At 47.5% G+C, this 15,681-nt stretch overlaps 1 protein-coding gene across 4 annotated transcripts in view; it reads right to left on the bottom strand.

Annotated features, from left to right (window-relative positions):
- DENND2B (DENN domain containing 2B) overlaps window positions 1-15,681 on the bottom strand; it is a 171,671-nt gene that overhangs the window by 120,109 nt on the left and 35,881 nt on the right. The window contains exon 2 of one of the 4 annotated variants that reach the window (XM_061440862.1): window positions 7,290-7,378. The exons of 1 other annotated variant lie outside the window; for it this stretch is intronic. The gene's annotated coding sequence lies outside the window, so the exon portion shown is untranslated. Of the gene's footprint in view, window positions 1-6,516; window positions 6,776-6,941; window positions 7,209-7,289; window positions 7,379-15,681 lie in introns of those variants that run through there. 2 more of the 4 variants (XM_061440864.1, XM_061440861.1) reach the window with 2 other exon arrangements.

The following is a 15,681-nucleotide window of genomic DNA, read 5'->3' as shown; positions in this document are numbered from 1 at the left end:
GCCCATCTTTGCATGAAATGTTCCCTTGGGATCTCTAATTTTCTTGAAGAGATCTCTAGTCTTTCCCATTCTGTTGTTTTCCTCTATTTCTTTGCATTGATCACTGAAGAAGGCTTTCTTATCTCTTCTTGCTATTCTTTGGAACTCTGCATTCAGATGCTTATATCTTAGTACAGTATATTTATTTCAAGCTAGATCTACAAGAGGATGACTTCACTGAAGTCCTTGTGAAGACCTGATGGAATTGTAGGCCAGCCCCTGGATTCCAGCTACTGTACTGTACTTTTCAAGGTACTATACAGTAAGATTAAAAATGTTTACTTTCTGTTTGTCTTTCATGTATTATTTGTGTGAAAAGTACTATAAACCTATATAAATATAGGTTTATATATATATAAACCTATGCGGTACTATCAGAGAAGGCAATGGCACCCCACTCCAGTACTCTTGCCTGGAAAATCCCATGGACAGAGGAGCCTGGTGGGCTGCAGTCAAGGGGGTTGCTGAGGGTTGGACACGACTGAGCAGCTTCACTTTCACTTTCATCCATTGGAGAAGGAAATGGCAACTCACTTCAGTGTTCTTGCCTGGAGAATCCCGGGGACGGGGGAGCCTGGTGGGCTGCCGTCTACGGGGTTGCCCAGAGTCGGACACGACTGAAGTGACTTAGCAGCAGCAGCAGCATGCGGTACTATGCAGCCAATTATGTTAGTTGAGTACCTAGGCTAACTTTGTTGGACTTTGAACAAATCGGGCTTCCAAATGCACTCTCAGAATGGAATTCATTCATATACAGGGGACTTACTGTATATCCGTTTTACAGATGCCTCACAGAAAACTGAGGCTCAGAGAGATTAGATAAATTACCCAAGGTCACACAGATAACAAATAGTAATACCAGGTTCTAAATCTAGATTTATTTACGATCCCTGGGTTCCAACCCTTAGTCACTTCACCAGACTGCCTATAAGATACTCTCGTATTATATGTAAATAGCTCCATCAGAGCTGCTCAAAGGCAGCACCATACCCTCACTGGGCGCGTAATAGTCACTGAGAGTTGAACACACACAGTACAGGTTGACTCACTTAAAAGCAATCTATAAAACTCAGTTGTTAGAACTCAATAAGGGAGCCTCTGTTCCAAGACACAAATGAGCACACAAAGCTAAAGAGTTCTAGAAACTAGCTGACTTTGTAGTTTTCTTTCCAATTTTCCCATTTCCCTCTTCTCATTCCCCACCCCCTGCACACATACCCCGTCGTCCGACACTCCCAGAGTGCCACCCAGGCCTAGAACCCTCACCCTCCTCCTATTTCCAGTCCTTAGTTGGCTCTCTTCCATCACTCAAATAGTGCTTCAAATCAGAGTCTAAGAGTTGGACCCTCTTCCTTTTGCCCAGTCTAAAGCATGAGCTAGTCATTAATCCTACCATCAAAACCTAAAACTTTAGTAGGTCAGTGTTCCTTCTCAGTCACATGGACAGAGGCTCACACTGGGGAGGAAATAAGCATAATAAATCATGTAACACAGTGTGTGTGTGTGTGTGTGTGTGTGTGTGTGTGTATGATAAATCTCACACTTGATTTTTTTTTTTATATCTTTCCCAGCTCTTGGCCCAGACCCTCTAGACTCACTGACTAAATGAGTGAACAGACCAAGAGAACATGTGGAGACCAGGGATGTCTCCGAGTCCAAGAGCAAATGAACAGGGGTGTCGACCCCAGTGCCAGCCACCCCCACCCACTCCTGCCCTCCCAGTGCCTGTTAGGACCTACACAAAGCTGTCTCCTTGAGCCCCCCGGGGGCAAACCAGCCTTCTGCTAAGTCGTGAGGGCCTTCTAGGTTAGTCCAGGTCCCCCCTCTACCACCTGAGAACTACCTTTTCCCCAGTCCGCTTCACAGGTCCTCTCTCCTGTTTCCTTCCAGTAGTCTTCCTACTGCTTCAGAGCTTGTCTCCATAACCCTATGTCCATCTCATTTTACCCAGGTCAAACAGTCCTTCATTCACTGTGATGTTTCCTATTAGCCAACCGCCAACTCACACACAAATCCCCTTCAGTGACGACAAGTCACACATAAATATAGTCTGGATCTTTGAGAAACAGGTAGTTTCATGACAAACTCTCAGGGACAAGTCAGCTTTGGTTAAGAAGGCTTCATATCCTGATTGCATATAATTCACCCTTGATATAGACAGTGCAGCTTTCAGATGAGAAGAGTACTGTGATCATTTCCACACCCCCTCAACAACAGTATACCAGTTTACCAGGGTCAAAAAAAATAAGACAATGGATCTTTGGAGAAATCCTTCAATAAGGTAGTCTCGACTCATTTGGCATCCTCCTCTCTGCTCAACACACACCCAGGCCAGTCTTTCTAGGGCCTATGGCTAAAAACAGAGACCTTGGATTTTTTTGGGGGGGGAATAGAGTCGCTTTACAATGTTGTGTTAGTTTCTGCTGTACAGTGGAGTGAATCAGCTATATGTATGCATATACCCCCTTCCTCTTGGACCTCCATCCCAACCTCGATATTTTCTATCAGACAATATCACTTGGCATGTTTTCCCTAGACAGACTTACCCAGCATTTCACCCCCAACACCTACCGGGACAGGTGCACAGAGCACCTCCGCCCCAGCAGAGCACAGGGTCTCCCTCCCCACCCCTAGAAGAAGCCACTCACTAAAGCATATTTTCCCACAGAGAGAGCGATCTCTGCAGACCATGCCAGATGGTCTTTTTTTTTCCCCTTCTCTCATGCCCTCCTGGCCCCTTCTCCACTTTCCATGGTTCCTCTAAATCAAAGAACTCACTCATCTGTCAGCAGATGTGCCCTCCCACTACCCGCAGCCCGTTCTCCCCAGTGAAGGTGGAGGCACAGAAGGCAGACAAGCCAAAGCCCTGGGGGCTGCTGCCTGCCCTCTGCCTCCTCCAGGCTCCACACGCTTTCCCTCTGCTTGGCTGTCTCAGCAAACCCTCCTGGGCCCCACACAAAACATCAGGAGCCTCCAGGGCACTGACAGGTAACAGCTAAGAGAAGCAACAGACCACATGCTCTCAGCCTCTCAGTCCCACGAGCCCACAGGGAGACGCTTTGGAAGGCCCAGGACTCAGACCCTCCACCTCACTCCGGTGACCAGTGGGTCTCCTGGAAATAGTTCATTGAATCCCATGAGGTGGGGAGTGGGGCACACCCCTCCTAGTTCCTGGCCAGCAGAATGGCCATGATATCTGGAGTCAGGGCACCGCTCCAAACGGTACCCCCAAGCCCTTCATTCCAGGGACAGGGCAGAGCCAGCAGAACTGAGGATGGCCTTGGTCGGTCTTCCAGGGTATTTCAAAGTTTCAACTTCCCCGAGTTACTGATAATTCTAATTTTGTAGACAGAAGGAGCCCAGGGCCGGAGAGCGCAGGAAGAGTAGTAGAAGAAGCGGGAGAGAGAGAGCGAGAACAGAAATGTTCCTTTTTAATCCTTAAGGAACATGGAGGGGTCCAATTTGTGACTCAGCTCTGGGAAGCTGGACTGAAGGAGCGGGAAACAGCTGCAGACCCGCGCTAAGCTGTGGACAGCTTCCCCCAGGCTAGAGAGGCTGCTGTGACCAGACTCACCTGGAAAAAAAGGCTCTGTTGTTTTTGTTTCTTTGTTGTTATTTTTTTAATCTGTTCAGGGGCTTCTTCCTAGGCACCACTCCAGGGCCTGGCTGCCAGGGGTGCCCCTGCCCTACAACAAGAGCTGCGGCTGCAGGTGGGGTACCGGCGCCCCCTCTGTGTTCCTGCCTGGTACCCAGGAGCCTCCCGGTGTCCCCGAGGACAGAGCTGGCACGCCCTCGCCCAGAGGCTTCCCGCTCCCCTGCGATTCTGCTCCCTGGCACAGTCCCAGGGCATATCAGTATCTCTGCCCTTGGAATTCCCACTTCCTCATTTCTTTCTTTCTTTCTGGTTTCCCTCTAAGCTGTAGCCACAGGTTCCTAAGAGAGCTGCCCAGCCCCCAAGGACCTTTCAGAGCAATAACTCTTCCTGCCAGTTAGAACCCTGCCTTTAAAACCCAGGACAGAGGAGGAAGGCCTCTGGGCTCCCTCGAAACAGTTTTCCCAGCACAACCTAACAGGATGAGGAATGGGCCCTAGCAACCAGTAGCTTCCCTTCCAGCTCCTAAAACCTGACTCTGTAAATGCCAGGCAGCTAGCTGTGGGACACTGGAAAAGCCAAGGGGTCTCTTGAAATCCCTCTCCTCTGAACGAAAACACGTGAATCAGGGGACACCAGGGAAGCTTCATCTCTCAAGGATCATTTACGAGGCTCCAAGCCTACAGTGAACATCACTCTTACTAAACTTGCCTGTATGCTTCCTTTAACATCTTGAAGTTTTCAAAGGTTTTCCTCATTTTTATTTATAAATGCAAAAAAGAAGAGGGGCCTTTATAAATGGGATAACCAGAACAGAGAGCAAAGTGACTTTCCAGAACAGAGAGAGAGCATTCTTCAAGGGTCAACTCATAACATCTTACATTATATAGATCTTGACTGGTTTAAATTTCTTCTGTGGAAGTTGTTTCATTTGCTCCTCCCAACACTACTGTGGAGGAACTATTATCATTACTTCCATCTCACCAGCCAATAAATCTGAAGGTTGTAGAAGTTGAGAGTCTTGCCAATGGCTACCTGAATGGTGAGTAGCATGACCTAGCCACAATTCAAGTCTCCTAAACCCCAAGCTATTATCATTCTGCTATACCAGAAGAAAGAGCATCTGCTGACCCTCTTCACATGAGCTGCTGCTGCTGCTAAGCCACATCAGTTGTGTCCGACTCTTAGCAACCCCATAGACGGCAGCCTACCAGGCTCCTCCGTCCATGGGATTTTCCAGGCAAGAGTACTGGAGTGGGTCGCCAGTGCCTTCTCTGCTTCACATGAGCAAGGGACGTAAAATTGAAGGAGCTGCCCAACTACATCCACACAAATAGAGGAGAACTGAGATCCTGGATTTGTGTTGCCCACAGAAGGGCCCACTGACTCCTCTTCATATCCCCTGACTTGAGTCCCAGCCAACAGCACCAAGCCATATCCCCCCAGTTAATCAAGGTGTCAACCAAGCAGAAGAGCCCTAGAATGGAATAAAAGGAAACACTACTTTATAAGTGGCCCATCCAAGGTCCGGGGCCATTGAGTTCACCCTTGTGGAGCCTCAGGCCACAACAGTGATGCACGCATGTACACGTTCAGGGAGCCCAATTCGAGACACGGCCAGTGCTTTCATTGGCAAGCTGACCCGAAGTTAATCAGAAGGCCCCCTCATTGTGTGCCAGAGTACAAAAGACATTCTGTTCAGAAAGTTCAAGAAGAAAAACCAAAGAGCTAGGACCGCAGCTGTTCCCTCATCCCACAGGGAAACCAAAAGCAGCCACCGAGCCTCCTGAGGCCCAGGAGTAAGTTTAAGACATAACATGGCTGAAGCGGAAGCACGTCTCCTGAGGGGTCTCCACTGCAGGGAGTGTCCACCGCATGAAACCTCCTGATGAGATCACTGACAACCTTAGTGATCTCAACACCTATACAAGTGCCTTTCTGGAATGATCTCCTCTCCAAGGCCATACCGAGTTCACCACACACCGGTCCTCTAGGTCAGGATAAGTTTTACTGAAACACAGGACAACAGTGTAGGAGTACATGGTGTAGACACCGCATGCCCTGAGACTTGATTCAAACGTTAACCAGGGAATCCATTCAGCAAACCACAGTACTTCAGGTCTCCTCAGGTAAGCCAGCTCTTAGCAGCAATCTACTCAGAGATATCGGGATAAGGAACCTTGACAGGTCCCACCCTTCTCCAGACGCCCCCTGCCTCCACCCCATACATTTGTTTAGGAAAACCTGCGATGGATTTTATTAATAATAAAGGAGGACAGCTTGCTTCTTACCAGGCTACCTGGGGGACAGAGAGAGAAGAGAGACTGACCCTGGTTCAGACATCCCTAGGACAGCCCCTCTCTCCTAATAACTACCCCAGAGAGACTTGGAGCTCACTGCAGCTCCCAGCTGAGTTAATTAGCTTTTATTTTTTTCATTAGGTCAGACATAGCAGCACCAAAAGACAACAGTGTTCCCTAGAACAAACCCAGCCACTCAAAAGACACTGGAGTTTCCATGTAAGAACTACAAACACATTGCAGGAGTGATGATAATTCTTTTTTTTTCCCCTACATGAAAGACTCTTCCCGTAAAATTTCCTGAGCCTTTGTGCTAAATAAAAGTAAGATGATGATTCCTGTAGTGAAGTCTGAACACCTCAGGTTCAGCAAGAGTGAGATCAGCTAGATTTGCAAAGTCAAGAAAACCGGCTGCTTCCCTCCTCCGTAAGCTAATAGAATCCAACTGTTGGAGCATGACATCATTCCTGAGCCCCAAACCCTGAGCAGAGCAGAGCATACAGACACTCGCCGGCCTCCCAGAAAACAGCCCGAGACTACAGCCAGGAAAGGAGGAAAAACAATCCCAGCCGGGAGCTGACTTACCTGAAAGTCCCGGTGCTTTCCTGCCCACTCCATTCTCGGCAGAGTCTGGCTCACACCACAGTCTATTAGGGAGCCCAGGGCCCCCAAATCCACTCGCTCCGGCTCCGATACCTGCTGCGAGCTTCCCACAGCTCCTTCCTCTGACCTTTCGTGGCGCTCCTTCCAGCCAAATAAGCGGAGCACTGCTGGCCGGCCAGGCCAGTCGTCATGGAGACCCTGTTCTCGCCGGCGCTTGCTCCGATCTCCCTCCCTCCCTCCCTCTCTGCCTCCCTCCCTCCCTCTCTCCCTCCCTCCCTCTCCTCCCCCCACCCCCCCCCACCCCAACCCCGCGGTCTCCCCCTCTCTCCCTCAGTTCTGGGAGGCTTTCACGGAACAGCACTGTCTTTTGATCAGCTCGGGCTCCGCACGCATTCCACTCCTCCTACCTCCCTTCCAGCCAGACAAGGGCTCTGGGCTGCTCCTGGGAACTGGCTTCAGCAGCTCAGAAGGGAGAAGGGAGAAGACAGTGAGTGGACTTGTTTTGTTCCCCTCCAGTGTCTCATTTTTTATAACTTGGAAGAGTCCAGGCTGGGGAGGGGGGTGAGGAGGGGAGGGAGTCAGCTTGAACGCTTGGAGGGGAAGCCAGCCCTTCCTCTGGGTCCTGGAGCGAGGGTAGGGAGGACCCAGATGCCCTGCCTTGACTTGTTTGTGCACTTGGGGTTTTCCGGGCAGCGGGCTGAGGCGGAAATGCACTCACGTCTCAGGAGCTCGCCTGGACGGGCCTCTCTGCTTACCTTGCTGCCTGCCCAGGTTGGGGCGACGACTTCAACCAGTGCAGGGACACATGCTGCTAGCGCCGGTGCCAAAGCAGCCTCTCATCTCCCTGCGATGGAGAGGAAAGGCTCAGTCAGCACCAGGAAGCATCCTGGGCAATCCAGAGTCACAGCCCGAGCAGCAGATGCGACACAGATACAGAAAGCCCGGGCTTTCTGCAAGCTGCTGTCAAAGTCAGAAATGGTATCGGTCCTGACCAAGAGCTAGCACAGTGCCTGGAACCACAAGTCCTCAAAGTTTAATTCCCTGGTACATATTTCTATTGTGTAATATTCTTTTACAGGATCTATCTTGTTTGATCCTCAAAACCTTCTGAAACATATTGTCATATTGTGTTAGTCGCTCAGTTGTGTCCAACTCTTTTGAGATCCTGTGGACTGTAGCCCACCAGGCTCCTCTGTCCACAGAATTCTCCAGGCAAGAATACCAGAGTGGGTTCCATTCCATTCTCCAGGCATCTTCCCTATCCAAGGATTGAAGCCAGGTCTCCCGCATTGTGGGCAGATTCTTTATCATCTGAACCACCATTATTATCACCATTTTATAGATGGGAAAACTGAGGCTCGAGGGGATCAAATGTTTAGACCACAGTAACAAAGTTAGTTTGGCAGTCGAAGTACTAACAGTAGAGATCAATCTGCTGCCCCCTAGCCTGGTACTTTCCTCTAAAGTACACTGCCATCTGATCTTACAAACAACTTTTTTGACAGCCAGTCATGAGATACAAGGCTGGATTCCCTGGGGAAGATAAAGATTCCTTCTGAGTCATGATAAGATAGGCTCAATTATCATCCTTTCAGCCTTGAAGACTCTGAGATAACCTCTATGAGATGTGAAACATACTGGTGCACAGATTACCTTACAATTTTCAAAAAAAACTCTCACAAATCTTGGCTCATCTCTCAAACCCAATAGACCTGGAGTTAGGATTCCTGTAATCATACTAATTTAACAGATTTTTTTTTTTTAATCTAAAAGAGAGGTTAAATAACTTGCCCCAGGTCACAGAACCAGAAGATATCTGATCTAGAAATAATACCCAAGCCTTTCAGCTCTCTTTGTGTACTAAGTAGAGCAGTTTCAAGGGCACCAGACAAAGCCAGGGTCAGAAGACCAGGCAGTGCTGGGCTCCGTGACAGCCATATGCCCTTGGGAAGTCACCAAGCCTTCCAGCTTTTACCCATAAAACCCCTCCCCTGAGCAAGTGACAGGTCTGGGATAAGCATGAAAAGATGTGTGTGAAGGCATTCTCCTTAAATCAGGCACTGAGCTAAGAATGTCATTCATCTCAGCTGCTCTTCATCACAGACAAAAACCTGGGGCAGTAGGTATGCCCCCCAGAAAAGGACACAGAGCCTCAAGTAAGAAAGTTTTCAATATGTGTTAGCTGCTCAGTCATGTCCGACTCTTTGTGACCCCATGGGCTGTAACTTGCCAGTCTCCTCTGTCCATGGAATTCTCCAGGCAAGAATACTAGAGTGGGTTGCCATTTCCTTCTCCAGGGGATCTTCCCAACCCAGAGATCGAACCTGGGTCTCCTGTATTGCAGGAAATTCTTCACCATCTAAACCACCAAGGAAGCCCCGTATTTTTCAATGTTGTTTCCTCAAGCAGTGCTAGAGAGATCATGATGGAATCTTTAATGCAGAGACCCCATGCAGAATCTTTGTGTTTTTGACTAACCTTCAGTATTATAGCAAATTTCTTAAAACAAGATTTTAATTCACTCTAGTTTAAAAGGTATATATATGCAGGAGATAAGGTAGGAGGAGCATCACAAAATCCAGCAGGAAATAACAGGGTGGCACCAACCCTAAGGGGGGGACACTGCTGCTTCAGTGGAGCAACCGGAGTGTCAAAGAGGGCACACTCAACCAGCCACTAAAAATACCCAATCCAACACCCCGACCCAAGTACCAACTCAGGAATTCCTCAAAGGAATTCCTAGTGTCCCTAGTGTTCCCCGTCCGTGGAGGACAGGATGAAAGAGCAAGGGCAACACCATCAAATCACTCACCTTCTCTCTTGTCCCGTTCCCAACAGGCAGTTTTCTGTTCTTCTCCTGATCCCTAAAATGCACATTCCACCTGCCCAGTCTCCATACTGAGAAACAAGAGGCAATACCCATTCATTTCTACAATAAGACACTAATCACAGTTATAATACCAACTCATGTTTATTGAGTGGGCTTCCTTGGTGGCTCAGCAGTAAAGAATCCACCTGCAATGCAGCAGACTTGGGTTTGATCTCTGGGTCAGGAAGATCCCGTGGAGAAGGAAATGGCAACCCACTCCAGTATTCTTGCCTGGGAAATCCTATGGACAGAGGAGCCTGGCGGGCTACAGTCCATGAGGTGGCAAAGAGTCAGACGCAACTTAGCGACTAAACAACAAATACCATATACCAGGCATTCTTCTAAGGAGCATGAAGGGTCAGGGGAGGTGGATTACTAAAGCTGATACAAGTCAGTCTCTCTCTAATGCAAACTTCAAAAAGCCCTCCAGACCAGACCTGACACAGAATGCAGGCCATGCGCCCCCTAGTGGCACACTGGGGTTATACTGCTTCCTTAGAGCCTTGCCCTGAGTCGGGGGAGGGGCCCAGATAGGGACACAGTAAGTGCCCTACTACTGGGAGAACTGGAATCTCTGCTGGGTGCTGCTGTTGTGTGTAAGTTCCTTGAACTGGGCAGAGCAAGAGGTCAGCTGAATCCTGCTGCCTCTGCAAGGCTGGATTCAGATCAATCCTACCTGACCTTTCCCGAAAGACAGGAACCTGTAACCTGTGTGGTCTGCTGGGAGTCCCCGTGCAGGCTTGTACTGACAAGAAGATACCTTTGTGCATCCCTACCTCTTTCTGGCCCGCAGCCAATCCACTTACCGACTCCAGACAATGCTACTTCCTAGATATATCTTTCATCTGTTCATTTTTCTGCACCTCATCGCCACCCTAATCTCTCCCCTTAACTGTGACGAAAACCTCCTGACCACCCCAGCTTTCACTCTTGCCCTCACAGCTCCATTCTCCACTGAGGTGTCTGAATCACCCTTTTACACTAGATCATGTCATTTCCTGCTTAACACACTTCAATGGCTCCCCAACATTCAGGGTAAAATCTAAAATCTTCCCATGTCCCTATAAGGCCCTGTATGACTCTTCTCCAGCCTCCTCTCCTGCCCTCCCCCTCTGGGTGCCAGCTCCGTGGGCCTCTTTTTAGTTCCCCAAAGTGTCAGAGTTTCTCCAGGCTGTTCCCCTTTGCCTTGGATGCCCCCCTACGCCATAGTCTTTGCCTGGCTGAATCTTACTTGGCTCAACTTGCCTCTCACTTCCTAAGAGAAGTGTGCGACCCTCCAGTCTGAATGAGGACTTACCCTCCATGGCACTCACCATAATCTGTAATTGCTCCCTTGTGCCATCATGTGCTTCCCCCCAGGTTCCTTAGGAGCAGGAACCTTGACTGTTTTGCTAGCCACCTATTCTCTGCATTTAGTATAGGGCCCAGCTTACAGCTGGCACGCAGTAAAAATCTGCTGAATGAATGCATAAAACCCCATTCCTTCCTGTCCAACAGGAAGAAGAAACTTAGAACGGCTATTTCATGTCACTCATTGCATCTTTTCATAGACTTACAAACTATAATTACATCTCTTTTCCTCATGTGCCTTGCTTGTGGGCTCAACCAAAAATTCCTGTAAAGTCTCCCTGCGGTTTGTTTCCCAGAACTTCTCTCGTAAGGTCAGTCTTCTGGGGACGCACTCCAGGGTTTTACAGTCTTTCCCATTCCCAGAGAGCCCACTCACAGGCACTCCACCACCGCAGTCACTGCCAGACCGTGCAGGATTCGGGAACGGCCCAGCGCCCACAGAGGAGAAGGTTCTCTCAGGTCAGCTCCATTCAAGCCCAAAAATGCTTTCTCTCACCTCCACTGTGCAGCTCACTATGCTTACTGAAAATACACATTTGCTTTAAAAAGCCATCCTATGTTTTATATCATTTGGAGATGGGTATAAATACTGTTTTGAAAAAAAAAAATGTCTTTCCATTACTAAAAAGAAACTGAAAACTACTCTCTGGGGGAAAAATAATTAAGACCTAACTAACGGCAACAGCGGTGTGACTAAGTCCAAACCCCTCCCATGACAGACGTCACCACCAAAACTTGAAATCCCTTTGGCTTCATCTACCATACTCCCCTACCACTACCACTCTAATATAGGCGTAAGCACAGCGCACTGCCTGCTGCTCTGAAAACTGTATTTTTTTTCTCTTCCTCCCCCGACTGCTCACACTGTTACCTTTTTTCTGAGTGCCTCTCATTGCCCAACTACCTTCAAGGCCCAACTCAGTTACTACCTCCTCTGTGAAACAGTTCTTGATCTCCTGGCGGGATCTGTTTGTCTACTCTGGAAGCCCACCGCAGTCTGAAGATGCCTTTATCACGGTATTTATATAATTTTATCACTGTTACTTGCACTCCTGTCTCCCCCACAGTCGTAAGCCCCTTGAAATCTACCCACTTTCATATTTCATTCAGAGTAGGCAATGAATTAAAGTGTCAAATAAATAATTTAAAAAGACTCCTGGGGAAACAAAAAGAAGAAACAGCTGTCCCCTCGATAAGATGAAAGAATTTGAGAGAAGAATTCGAGAGGAGAAAAAAAAAAAGTATATATATATATATATGTATATGAGCATTAGATTCTAGATTCGGTCACTATAAGAGATGATATTCTATCCTTGTCCCTTTATAAACTGAAATGCCAAATGTGAAAACACAGGAGCAGAATAAATCTTTTAAAGTCAGTCTTTACTTTGGGAGCATTGGAATTTAAGAAAAGAAAGCTGCTGTTATCTCAATATTGGTCTTCCTTGGTGGCTCAGCAGTAAAGAATCTTGCCTGCCAATGCAGGAGACATGGGTTCGATCACTGTGTTGGGAAGATCCCCTGGAGAAGGGAATGGCAACCCACTCCATTATTCTTGTCTAGGAAGTCCCATGGACAGAGGAGCCTGGCGGGCTATAATCCACAGGGTCACAAAGGAGTCAGACACGACTTAGCAACTAAACAACAACAATCTCAACATTACTAGTTGGATCCTAGAATGCCTAAGAGATGCAGTATAACTTCAGATGCCTCTAGGGAGCCTAGCTCCCAATGCCCACCAGACAGCTCCAGCAGCATGTCCACAGAGGACACCCCGTTCTACCCACGTGTCCTACCCATTCTCCGACATTGGGCTGTGGCTGCCATGTGAGTAGGCAGGTTTCCACAAGACTTTACAATTATCCTTTTCTAACTCTGAGTGGCAATGTGATTAAGAAGGGAAAAACTAAAAATCCAGGAGCAGAGAAAGAGTCATCAGGTCCTGGTTACAGGGCGGTGAGACCGTGAGCAAGTCCTTGTGCCCCATAGGACCTCTGCCTTTTCCTGCATATAGTGAGATGGCTGTCGGGCTGTTGGAACTAGCGCTTCTCCAGTGGGCCCTTCTAGTGTCAATGTTCTACGGTATTGTTCTTTGGCAGTCACCCAGACCTGTTGTTCTATCCTAGTCACCCAGTCCCCTCGCTTCCTGAATGAGTCCAAAGCAGCAGAAAGACTTCTTGTTTCAGGGGCTACAAAGTCTTCATCTAATCCTTTTAGCAGAGTCATCTGCCTGGGATCAGACAGAAGACCACCAACAAAAAAAGGCGACCTTTCCTGGAGGGAAAGATGGGATATTCAGGCTTCCTCCCTAAGAAGAGCTGGAGAGAGAAGAAAGACACCAAACATCGGATGGGGAAATTAGGAAAGGGCCTGGGAAATGCTTTGAGGAAAACTGTAGCTCTGCCAGGGACTCACTCCTAGCTACCAGTCTGAGACAAAGCAGCCTTTACAAAGCAGAAGAACTGGCAATATCTAATTTCTCTTGGAAGGCAATCTGCTTACTGCCAATCGAGCAGTCTGTTCATGAGCTCTACCAGGGCTTTGAATTGACAAAACAAATGTCTCCCTCCAGACGGCAACCCCAGCCCTCCTCTGCTTAAGAACCATAGCTGGCAGGATGTTTCGTGTGCAAGCCACTGCTGCACATACTTTGCTTCACAGCCTTCCTGGGGAAACAGAAATATCCATTCTTTGCTCAAGTCCTGATTTTATGTAAAGAAATTCTTCCAGGTCCTTCAGTTCAGTTCAGTTCAGTCGCTCAGTCATGTCTGACTCTTTGCGACCCCATGAATCACAGCACTCCCAGAGTTTACTCAAACTCATGTCCATCGAGTCAGTGATGCCGTCTCATCCTCTGTCGTCCCCTTCTCCTCCTGCCCCCAATCCCTCCCAGCATCGCAGTCTTTTCCAATGAGTCAACTCTTCTCATGAGTTGGCCAAAGTACTGGAGTTTCAGCTTCAACATCAGTCCTTCCAATGAACACCCAGGACTGATCTCCTTTAGGATGGACTGGTTGGATCTCCTTGCAGTCCAAGGGACTCTCAAGAGTCTTCTCCAACACCACAGTTCAAAAGCATCAATTCTTTGGTGCTCAGCTTTCTTCACAGTCCAATTCTCACATCCATATGTGACCCCTGGAAAAACCATAGCCTTGACTAGACGGACCTTTGTTGGCAAAGTAATACTTCTGCTTTTGAATATGTTATCTAGGTTGGTCATAACTTTCCTTCCAAGGAGTAAGCATCTTTTAATTTCATGACTGCAATCACCATCTGCAGTGATTTTGGAGCCCAAAAATAAAGTCTGACACTCTTTCCCCATCTATTTCCCATGAAGTGATGGGACCAGATGCCATGATCTTAGTTTTCTGAATGTTGAGCTTTAAGCCAACTTTTTCACTCTCCTCTTTCACTTTCATCAAGATGCTTTTTAGTTCCTCTTCACTTTCTGCCATAAGGGTCCTTATTCCTGCTCTAATCCCACCAGCCTCTGACCCATTTCCTACCCACACCCCTCTAACCCCAAGGCTCTGAACTAGGAAAGTGTGGGTGCAGTCTATAGTGACCCTAGATTCCACTACCCTGTGGTGAAGTGGCTACCGGACCTCTTCATGCTGGATTGAGCACACTCTCCTTCCACGAGCCAGCTTTCCAGCCCTCATCCATCTCCACTCAGCTCACAATCCTCAACATGAAGCTCAAGGTTCAGATCCCCAGGACACAAAGGACTCAAGTGCGTTGATCCAGTCTTTTGGAATATCTTTTAGTCTCTTGGAGAGCCTATACATGGGCTAATTTCTGGAATCTCTCAAATTCACAGGCCCCTGAACACTGCCCCTTAAGTCCCAGCACTTTAACACTGGGCCACATAAACACAGTCTTGGGGCCAAGAACGACCAAGGAGGCAATATCCTTCACCCACTCTGGAAGAAACATTTACCCTTCCAGAATGGGCTTCCTGTGTTTACTTGGCTCAGAACTCCAAGCTCAACCAAGATCTTATCTGTCATGACTGAAATGTCAGGATGGGAGAGGCAGGGTACAAAGTTAGGAAAAAAGAGATAGAGGAATAAGAAGAATGTGGACTCAAATGGCTTTTCCACGATGTAGCCAAGGAAAACCTTTGAGTCTCAGAAAGGAGTATCCCTCAGAATAAGATCTGGGCAAAGCAGTGGGAAACGTGGGTCCAGACCATATCACCTCCTCCAGGCTGTCTCCCCTGATTTTCCCAGATTTGACTGGATTCTCTACTCCACCCACTGTACTCCTTAGAACAGTCTACAGCTCCAGTGCCTGCTGTGTTCACTGCCTTGTATTTTAGTGCACCAAGGTTTATTCAGCTCGTTTCTCCTACTAGCCTATGTCTTAACCTAAGCCTAGTTTAGGGTTCTGTACATTGTACAATTAATAAATTGTTAACATATGAACTAAAGAAACCAACCAACTAAACTAACTAATGACAATGCTATAACTACATGATCCTAATAAGGGATCAACAATATCACCATAGAACCTAAACCACTTACTCATTAGCACCTTAGAGCGGTCCAAGGTTTTTGTGCTGTGTCTATAAGATGATTATAAGTGGTATAAGTGGTATTTTTTTAAAAATTTTAATGCTTTTATATTTATCATAATGTGTATTAAAAAAAAAAAAAAGATAGCCAGCTATTAACCTCCTTTTCACTGATCTCATTGACTAGGCCAATGCTTATGAAAGTATAGTTTTTTTGTTTGCTTTTAGTTTTGTCTTGCTAAAATTAGTGGGTAACAACTTAAAAGAGAAATGGGATACTTGCACAATTTTAAAGTATCTCTCTCAGAAATATGTACCAATTACGAAGAACTTGTCAATGGAGAAACCTGGCAGACATATCTAACCAAGTGATCAAAGTTAACATTACTAGTAATTAAACACATCAGCATCA

The sequence above is a fragment of the Bos javanicus genome, chromosome 15 (assembly GCF_032452875.1).
Source record: "Bos javanicus breed banteng chromosome 15, ARS-OSU_banteng_1.0, whole genome shotgun sequence".
Lineage (NCBI taxonomy): Eukaryota > Metazoa > Chordata > Mammalia > Artiodactyla > Bovidae > Bos > Bos javanicus.
This window is presented reverse-complemented; position numbering and strand designations above follow the sequence as displayed.